Here is a 10568-nt window from a genome sequence, read left to right on the forward strand (position 1 = left end):
TTGGCAGATTATTAAGTTTGTTAAAATAACCTTAAATAAGTAGCATATGTTGCAGCATGTCATTATTCAGAATACATGAGGTAAGTAAGCATTATATGTGGGAAAGCTCCTCCATTTGGTCAAGGGCTGTAAGTAGCAGCCGAAATGTAAAATAAAATGATTTCACCTTAGATGAGCATTTCTTTAAAAGCAAAAGTGTTGGTAGTCTAATTTGAAGCATTCAGATGTGAGTCAACATTAGGCTAATTAAGAAAATTGGCCACAAAGCTAGATTGAATGATATTTTATATTCTTCTGAAATAAAAAAAATCAGTGACTTGTATAAATGTTTGACTTTCATCATGCATATTTTAGCAACAAATGTCTGTCTGTATCCCTATAGAAAATCCTGCCAGCAGGGTCCGTTTCATCTAAATATGCATCCTTTGGCTGCACTTTGCAGTGACTAAATCCATAGCAGAGCTCAGCTGCAGATCTTTATTGTTGTCACGTCCTGTGACAGGAACTGTGAGCATCCAACAGACCAGAGCTGAATCTATGCTTCGCTACTCTAAGTGTATAATCAGTATTCATCTCAGTCAGCCTTATGATTTTCACCAACTCTGTATCCAGCTGAACCCAATTTCAGATGGAAATGTACCTTGACAGACATAACTCAGCATAGAAATAAGTTCTTCAGCAAATTAAGCAGAGAACAGTTGTTAAAAGGCTTATCTAATTAAATTTAACTAAAGAGATTAGTGATCAAAGAACAAAATTCTTTGATGGAAGTCTTAACACATACAGTGTTCACAGTATTAATTTTTTTGTTTGATTTACTGACAAGGAATATATGTTCCTTCCCTGTGTAACTTCAGAGGAATTAGGCAACAATAACCTCAAACATTCCCACTATCCTAGATCCTGCAATTCCAACAATTGGCCACCAGGTGGCAGTAGGTGCTCTTAGAAGAATTAAAGTAGGGCGTAAAAGTAACATTTCGTGCTTTTCTGCCACATTGTCATATTCACCATATTTATTCACATCAAACCACACATAAAATACGCTCAAGATAAAATCACATCTGCTTGCAATCGACGACGGAGTCTCGCCGTTCAGGATGACATTCATTTTCTTCCTTTCTGCATTCTGGTAAACTCAAAATGGTACTTCTCATCTTTCTTCTTCCCAGTTTGAGTAGTGCGCAACTAAAAGTTGTCAGTTTAACAGACTGTCACATCTTAGCTGTGCTCAATGCTCCTTCAGCAGCATGCTGAAGGAGCATTGTTACTTACGAAAGGTTTTTTTTTTTATTATTATTTAAAAACTTTATCCCTATGTTTCTGGTAGAAAAATTACGTTACTGTCCCTGATGTAACATCTACAACAATATGAGAAAATGACGGAATATGTGAATTGGATTAAATACCTTGAATTATTTTCGTTTTGTCACGTGGTTCCATGGTGTAATGGTTAGCACTCTGGACTCTGAATCCAGCGATCCGAGTTCAAATCTCGGTGGAACCTAATGATCTTATTTTCATGTTTTATGGAAAAAAACAATATACATTCATAAATACTTCCTCTTTTCAAATTTGTGTGCATGTCTCTATGTGTTACACAGAATTTGAAAATACTGTGTTGTGTGGCAGAAACAAGCCGTATTTGACAAACCCATGTGACAGCTATCCTCAGGTATTCTGAGGGTACCTGTTCTGTTTTATATTCTTTAACTCAATACAAAACAGTTTTACATCGCATTTCATCAGCATCAAGGTTCTTATAACTCAAAAAATGTCAATGTGTTGCTTATGTAACATCACTTTGCTTCAAGATTACATTGCTTATCCAGATTTGTAACAATTAATTTACAAACTGTTTTCCTTGGACTAATTTGCAGCTGCATCATTTCAGTTACTGTCATCTTCTCAACTTGCCCATTATTCCATGGAAAGTAGCACACACAGAACAGTTGCTGTTTTGTTTTTGATCTGCAGCTCATGCTGAGCTACCCTGAGATCAGAGTGCCCCATCCAATGTCGTTGCTTTGAATACATCTTCTGGTGAAGGAATAAAATCGGCTTGTCTCGTGTTTCGAGTCTTCTTAATAATTAAAAGTCTTATTTCAGTGACATTGAATGTGGGCTTTTGCTGCAAAATTATTCATGTTACATCATGAAGATATTAATGCAGTCATCATAATTGATGAGAAGAAAGCTAAAATAGTCCCTGACCACTGTAAGTTAAGGCAGAAGGAAGCACATAAAATATTCTCACTTCTGCTTAAAGTCAAATTTGATTAACATGAGAAAATAGTTTATGGTTCTAAATGTAATAATGATAAAATCTATAACTACTGTATGCTGATATAACAGAGAACAGACTGTTGTCTATTTAACGCTGCAAGCCACTTGATTTTTCAATTCAAAATGGGACATATGGAATTTTTCTACCAGTATTTACCTCTTTTTTTCAGAAAATAATGGTAAATATTTTAAAGTAATAAAATTTAATATATTTAATATTTGTCAAACCGCAATAGTGTGAGAAAGACAACACACATATCGTAAACGCCACATAGTCGCAACATCAGATGACAAGATGGAGTCCATCTGAACTCTATGTACTTTCTACCAAATTGTATGTCTTCATACTCACCACACGGGGGCAGTATTAGGCTGTACACCAGGAAAGATTGCTTTGAGCTCTTCAGTTCTGCATCAAATGAGAATTTTAAAACCAGCTGGGTACACTTCTTGTTTATTTGGAAACTGAAACTTGCGCTACGTTAGAGTGAAATTTTGTCTGACCGCTTTCTAATTAATATAAAGTTCAGGTCTCCATCAAACTATTTTCTTGATGTCTGTTTTTGTTTTCCTTTTTGTTTTTTTGTTTTTGTTTTGTGTGGTTAGCCAAGATTGAATATTTACATGAATTAAAAGTTGATGTTTATATGTAAGTTGTTTTGTTGTCTGAAAGATTCAGGGACTTCCAATATATATATATATATATATATATATATATATATATATATATACATAATCCAAGCATACTGATGGCACAACAAAAACAGTGGTAGACAAAAACTCCAGCATAAGTTGTAATTAACTCTCTCATTTGCAGGCCCTTGCAGCCCAAAAGCATTTGGAAAAATTACAGGACAGGTTAAATTATATGCTAGTTGTGAAGGCGAAAAGCAAACATTTCAATTGTAGTTGTTTCAAGATGGCAGTCCACTTTCAACAAGATCTCATTATTTCCACATTCCACAACCTGAAAAATCTCACAAGTTAAAAAGAATGCAAAATTATCTACTGCTAGTCAGATAACTGCTCACAACCTTTGGCAGCACTCCATTAGCTTTAAAACAAGCAGTTGTAAACATATAATGCAAAAATGATCCAGGAGCAGAAAGAGGGGCTGTGAGGTTTGGTGGACAATGATAAGTTTAACAGGAAGTTGGCCTCCTATGGAAAGCCATTTGCGCCAAAATTGAATAAATAAATAAATGGGTTAAATAAATAAAAAATGAGTAAAATAAATCAAAAAATGAAGTAAATGAGTGAAATAAATAAAAAATTTGTTAAATAAATAGTTTAGCTTTTTCATTAAACCAATTTTTAATTTATTTATTTTTCATATTATCAATTTCCCAATTTCTCTTTTTCATTTATCTATTTGTCATTTATCCCTTTATCCATTTACCCATTTTTCATTAATCTATTTTTCATTTGTCCATTTTTCATTTATCCCTTTATCTATTTACCCATTTTTCATTAATCTATTTTTTAATTTAACCGTTTTTCCATTTCCTATTTCCATTAACCCGATTTGCTATTTCCCACTTTCATTAATCAATTTCTCATATATCCCTTTTCTTACTTACCCATTTTCTTTTATCTATTTTTCATTTACCCATTTTTCATTAATCTCTTTATCTATTTACCCATTTTTCATTAATCTATCTTTTAATTTAACCATTTTTCCATTTCCTTTTTCCATTAACCCGATTTTCCTATTTCCCACTTTCATTAATCAATTTCTCATATATCCCTTTTTTTTATTTACCCATTTTCTTTTATCTATTTTTCATTTACCCATTTTTCATTAATCTCTTTATCTATCTACCCATTTTTCATTAATCTATCTTTTAATTTAACCATTTTTCCATTTCCTTTTTTCATTAACCCGATTTTCCTATTTCCCACTTTCATTAATCAATTTCTCATATATCCCTTTTTTTATTTACCCATTTTCTTTTATCTATTTTTCATTTACCCATTTTTCATTAATCTCTTTATCTATTTACCCATTTTTCATTAATCTATCTTTTAATTTAACCATTTTCCATTTCCTTTTTCCATTAACCCGATTTTCTATTTCCCACTTTCATTAATCAATTTCTCATATATCCCTTCTTTATGTACCCATTTTTCTTTAACCTATTTTTCATTTAACTTTTGTTTGAAAAACTTTTAATTTTCCCATTTTCCAATTTCCCTTATTCATTTAGTATTTCCTTATTTTCTTATTTATCACATTCTATTTTCCCCGCTAAACTTAGGGGGAAAAATAAATGCAAATGAGGAGTGGCACGTCATCAGGCTACAACTTCCCCAATTGGTTGGTTAGCGTCACACCTACTTTGCTTTCAAGAAAGATGGCGACCTACTAACGGGTTATCAATAAGCATAAGCTCATTAACTTCATTAGAAAATAGTGTTATTACTCCTGACTTTATTTTTGTGTGGCCGCTCAGACAGAACGTGTTTCAGCTGGCGGCTCTGATGGACTCAGAGCTTCACTGTCGGGGGTTTTTATAGTTTGGACGAAGCGGCCGCTGAAGTTGGCTTACGATTGAAGGTTCAGGACGCCTTCGTAGCTACCAGCTGCGATTCAACTATAAGGAGCAGACTTGACTGTACATCGTAAGTGAACTGCAATATCCAATGGCAGCTCTACGGAGCATCGAGCTGAAAGAATGACGGTGGCAAGCCTTGGAGATCTGCATCGGAGGCCATCTTTCAGACATGCACCGCTGCTGTCCGTCCAGGATCCTCCGGTTGCCCAGACGGTAAGCTAACGCTGATGTTTTCCAACTATAGTCATATTTGTAACCAAACTTGAGGCCAACAGGTGTACTTTTGACCGCCACCAGGTCAAAAGTACAGCTTGTTTTTGCAGCACATTCATTAATGTTTCTATCGTGTATGTTTTCAGATGTTAAGCTGTCACAGCAGACCATCCTGCAGGCCTCTGGTCTGTTTCCAGTGGGCTCACAGCTTCAGGGTGACCAGAGACCTTCACCTTTCTGGAGCAGGAACACCCGGCCAAATGCACTGGTGACACATTTAATTTAAAAAATGTGGGGGTAAATTAACGCTGATGTTTGTAAACAGACTACCTGAATACAGTGACCTTAGTGAGGGTACAGAATGCAGAATGGATAAAAGCTGAACTCCTGCTAAAATCTGTCCCTATTGGTTACATCCCTGAAATGTGCCAAGTGTGGCCCACATGCATACATGTCGTATTCATATAAAGTAATTATGACTATTCATTTCAGTAGTTCTTTGTGGATGTATAACTTGGCCACCTTAGTTTCCCTGTTTTTGTTCAACATATGTGCCTCAACATTTGGTTACTGTTCCATAATTTGTACTCCAAACATGTTTTTACTCATGTTTATCTCTTACTTACATGTTTAAGTAAAAAGTAGCTGAATAAGAAATTACACATGAGTAAAGAAGCATTTGGTAAAAAGTATACAAGTACTGAGTAACTGATCAAGTTATCAATTATTTCATATCTTAAAAAATTACACAATTAGAGGGCTCAAAATATAAAGTTCAGCGGAATTTTTAGTTTTTTAAAGACAAAATAAAAAATGTGTTTAAATAAGAATAGTGATGCTTCATAATAAAATGACCTGAGTAAAAGTCAAAAGTTCAGCATAGTAACGGTACTCCTAAAACTTCATTTGAGTTTCAAAAAGTTACTCAACTATATTTGAGTAAATGTAATTAGTGAGTCCTAAACTCTTTCCTTCTGAGGGAACAGGAGAAGGAATTGTTAAGGAAATAAATTAATCTTATTTTTATATTAAACATTGTTTTAATTAACAAACGAATCATAAATAACACCCAGAACATATTCTGTTATGTTTATTCAAGGATCAAGAAAAATGACTGGAGATTCTGGCTGAGAGAGGGACAACGGCAAACAGGGAGGAGAACCGTCTGCACTGTGAGCAGCACCAGAACTCCTGATGGATCTCCTTCAGGAAGAACCAGAGAGATGGCCGACCTCCTCAGAGAAGAGTTCACCCAAACATCAGAGGAAAAATGAATTTTTTTTTCACTTTCAAGGACTCTAAAAAGCTTGCTGATTAAATTTTCAGTTAATGTTCAGCAAACATTCAAAGTTTAGTGTTTGGATAATACTTATGCAGTATCACATGTTTAGACTAAATTATCACATGACTAGAGCTGATTAAATCTTGGTTGCACCTCGGCGAGAAAAAGAGTGCCACAAACCTCCCAAAGAAGAGGATAGCAATGTATGTTTAAATAAACATACAACAAAGATTTTTGGTGCACATCATCTTTAAAGTGTCTAGTTATGATATTCACCTTTGCATTTATAAAAATTTGTTAGGTGTGTGAGCAGGATGTGTAAACATGTTGACGGTCATAATAGTGACAGGTGGGAGAATACGTTTGACCAATAGGTCCACTTATTTAAATACATACCATATTCTTCCAATTCCTAACTTCTTCCTTTTTAAGATTAATTTTGAGTTTGGTTCTTGATTTGTTGGACTTTGTTATAGCCAGACAAAGCATACAACAATGTAGTTGTGAGAAAAATGGAACCCTTACTGATTTTGATAGTGATGGCTTAAACATGGACTATAAGGGGAAGATGGGCCATTTTCCATGCCTGATTTTGAATGCATATGATCAGTTCATGGGAAAAGAGGATAATCTGACCCTTCATCAGGCATGTGGTACTCTGTTACCACCTGCAAAAGTTTATGACGAAGGGACAGCTGTCTCTTTGATGTACCCTTTAAAGAGGATCCAAATGAGGTTCCAACACAAGATGAGAAACTGCTGATCCACTAGAAAAACAACAATATTTTCCTAATGGAAACAAAGATGAAGAATTATATAGAGACTGATGTCAACTAGATCAATGAGCACATGAGAGGTGTAGACCTTTATGACCAAACCCCCTCAAGGTTCAATGTCATGGTCAGGTCCAAGAAGTGATGGTGGTTGTTGAGATGCTTTACCAAGGCCGAGAAAGAGTCACACGCTGTTAGACAAAGGGCCCATAGTAAAGAGTTACATTTTTGATTCTGTTAGACACTAAGGTCCATTTCTCACGAGAACAGAAACTTATCAGGCCACAGAGACATGGTGTGATTTCAGGCAGTGTCTTCAGTCCATATAATCAGCTACCCTCCTCCTTCTCCTCAGACGCTGCACAGACTTTTTTAGAAACTCTTCTCGGATGTAATGGTAAAGTGTCTCCTTTCAGCGCTGAAAGTTAATAAAATAAGTAAAGTCTGAATGCTTTTCTTGGCTGATTTTATGCTCCGTGTGTCAATACAAATTATGATTCATCGATTGAGATTCTCGTTCTCAACATGGTCCATACCAAAAGCACACCTGAAACGGTGCCGGTAGCCTAGGAGGTTGGAGTTTATCTTGTACCTGGTGGGTTGCCTGCTGGAACCCCCACTTTGTTTGTGTCAGTAGTTGTGACCTTGATCAAGAGGACAATTCAGCCACCATGCCAGCCGGTGGTAGTCAGAGGACCCTGGTGGAGGAGCCGGTGTATGACTGCCTTACTTCTGTCAAACTGTGGCAGGCAAGCTGTAGCTACAATATAGTAGCTTACTGCTGTCGGTGTGTGAATGTGTGTGTGAATGACTAAATGTGGTGAAAACATTTTCAGGTCATTTGGACTTGATATGGAAAGTAAGAAAGAGATGAAATAACCTAAAATTGAAGAAAACCAAAGTCACCAAATGGTGAGAAGGAGCCATACTACTCTCCTTTGATTCCAGGCCTTGGGGTCCGGTATCCTGCAACTTTCAGGTGTGTTCCTGGTCCAACACACCTGAATTAAATGGATCACCCTCAGTATGCAGTCCAGTTCTCCAGAGTCCTGCTTATCACCTGATTCAGGTGTGCTGAAGCAGAGGCGGATGGAAAAGATGCATGACACAGGCCCTAAATCCTGGAGACGGAGACCCCTGGACTAAGTCTATTGAGTTTTACTTTATGACAGTGTGACAAATGTTCATAATTTTCAGAAATATAAATGAAAGCCTCTACTGTAGATGTTATCTTTATGATCTATGTTACTGTGATGACACTACAACTGACTGAAGTTCAATATAATTATGCATAAACACTCAAGCACTCAAATTTACCTTGGTTTAGAATATATTGATAGTCAAATTTGTACTTTACAGAGCAAATGTTGCACTAAAGTAATGCTGTGGCAAGATATATTCTACTAAAGAAACAATGTTCACATATTATGATCATGTCTATTTGGAAAAAGCACTTTTAGCTCATCTTAGTATTAGAACACCATATTATCCCACCGGTCACAATTGTGACCGAACATAAAACACACTTTTTTACATACTTTTCCACAATTTTTAAAATTATTTCCCTGATTAGTTCAAAGGGCTATCAATGACATCGGATTTTCATATTTACATGTTTGGGAAAAATTTGGAATGAATGGGTTAAAGCCACAAACAAACTATCCATCTTATTGTCTCTGGGATGTGAAAACATGAGATTTGATTAAATTAGAACTACACAGATGAGAAGGAACACAGATTTCATAATATATATATTTTTATTATTAAAAACAGTAGATGGTTCTTGCATATCAATGCTATAAGAACAGCCACATTTTTTAAATTAAATGTGTCACCAGTGCATTTGGCCGGGTGTTCCTGCTCCAGAAAGGTGAAGGTCTCTGGTCACCCTGAAGCTGTGAGCCCACTGGAAACAGACCAGAGGCCTGCAGGATGGTCTGCTGTGACAGCTTAACATCTGAAAACATACACGATAGAAACATTAATGAATGTGCTGCAAAAACAAGCTGTACTTTTGACCTGGTGGCGGTCAAAAGTACACCTGTTGGCCTCAAGTTTGGTTACAAATATGACTATAGTTGGAAAACATCAGCGTTAGCTTACCGTCTGGGCAACCGGAGGATCCTGGACGGACAGCAGCGGTGCATGTCTGAAAGATGGCCTCCGATGCAGATCTCCAAGGCTTGCCACCGTCATTCTTTCAGCTCGATGCTCCGTAGAGCTGCCATTGGATATTGCAGTTCACTTACGATGTACAGTCAAGTCTGCTCCTTATAGTTGAATCGCAGCTGGTAGCTACGAAGGCGTCCTGAACCTTCAATCGTAAGCCAACTTCAGCGGCCGCTTCGTCCAAACTATAAAAACCCCCGACAGTGAAGCTCTGAGTCCATCAGAGCCGCCAGCTGAAACACGTTCTGTCTGAGCGGCCACACAAAAATAAAGTCAGGAGTAATAACACTATTTTCTAATGAAGTTAATGAGCTTATGCTTATTGATAACCCGTTAGTAGGTCGCCATCTTTCTTGAAAGCAAAGTAGGTGTGACGCTAACCAACCAATTGGGGAAGTTGTAGCCTGATGACGTGCCACTCCTCATTTGCATTTATTTTTCCCCCTAAGTTTAGCGGGGAAAATAGAATGTGATAAATAAGAAAATAAGGAAATACTAAATGAATAAGGGAAATTGGAAAATGGGAAAATTAAAAGTTTTTCAAACAAAAGTTAAATGAAAAATAGGTTAAAGAAAAATGGGTACATAAAGAAGGGATATATGAGAAATTGATTAATGAAAGTGGGAAATAGAAAATCGGGTTAATGGAAAAAGGAAATGGAAAATGGTTAAATTAAAAGATAGATTAATGAAAAATGGGTAAATAGATAAAGAGATTAATGAAAAATGGGTAAATGAAAAATAGATAAAAGAAAATGGGTAAATAAAAAAAGGGATATATGAGAAATTGATTAATGAAAGTGGGAAATAGGAAAATCGGGTTAATGGAAAAAGGAAATGGAAAAATGGTTAAATTAAAAGATAGATTAATGAAAAATGGGTAGATAGATAAAGAGATTAATGAAAAATGGGTAAATGAAAAATAGATAAAAGAAAATGGGTAAATAAAAAAAGGGATATATGAGAAATTGATTAATGAAAGTGGGAAATAGGAAAATCGGGTTAATGGAAAAAGGAAATGGAAAAATGGTTAAATTAAAAGATAGATTAATGAAAAATGGGTAAATAGATAAAGAGATTAATGAAAAATGGGTAAATGAAAAATAGATAAAAGAAAATGGGTAAGTAAGAAAAGGGATATATGAGAAATTGATTAATGAAAGTGGGAAATAGCAAATCGGGTTAATGGAAATAGGAAATGGAAAAACGGTTAAATTAAAAAATAGATTAATGAAAAATGGGTAAATAGATAAAGGGATAAATGAAAAATGGACAAATGAAAAATAGATT

The 10568-nt window shown here is 35.6% G+C and overlaps 2 long non-coding RNA genes and 1 other non-coding gene across 3 annotated transcripts; 2 read left to right on the top strand and 1 right to left on the bottom strand.

The window, feature by feature from the left end:
- The first annotated feature begins 1435 nt into the window (after positions 1-1435).
- trnaq-cug (transfer RNA glutamine (anticodon CUG)) lies at positions 1436-1507 on the top strand. Its single transcript has one exon. It is a non-coding gene; the product is annotated as a tRNA-Gln (tRNA).
- A 2349-nt stretch (positions 1508-3856) lies between these two features.
- LOC148158659 (uncharacterized) lies at positions 3857-7558 on the top strand. The gene is made up of 3 exons (XR_015763033.1): positions 3857-5054; positions 5201-5322; positions 6154-7558. It is a non-coding gene; the product is annotated as an uncharacterized LOC148158659 (long non-coding RNA).
- A 1289-nt stretch (positions 7559-8847) lies between these two features.
- LOC148158660 (uncharacterized) lies at positions 8848-10364 on the bottom strand. Its single transcript, XR_015763034.1, has 2 exons — positions 9213-10364; positions 8848-9066 (listed from the first exon to the last, which is right to left on the bottom strand). It is a non-coding gene; the product is annotated as an uncharacterized LOC148158660 (long non-coding RNA).
- Between the last annotated feature and the right edge of the window lie 204 nt (positions 10365-10568).

The sequence above is a fragment of the Poecilia mexicana genome, unplaced genomic scaffold, assembly GCF_051168715.1.
Source record: "Poecilia mexicana isolate PSO_F unplaced genomic scaffold, ASM5116871v1 scaffold_6, whole genome shotgun sequence".
Lineage (NCBI taxonomy): Eukaryota > Metazoa > Chordata > Actinopteri > Cyprinodontiformes > Poeciliidae > Poecilia > Poecilia mexicana.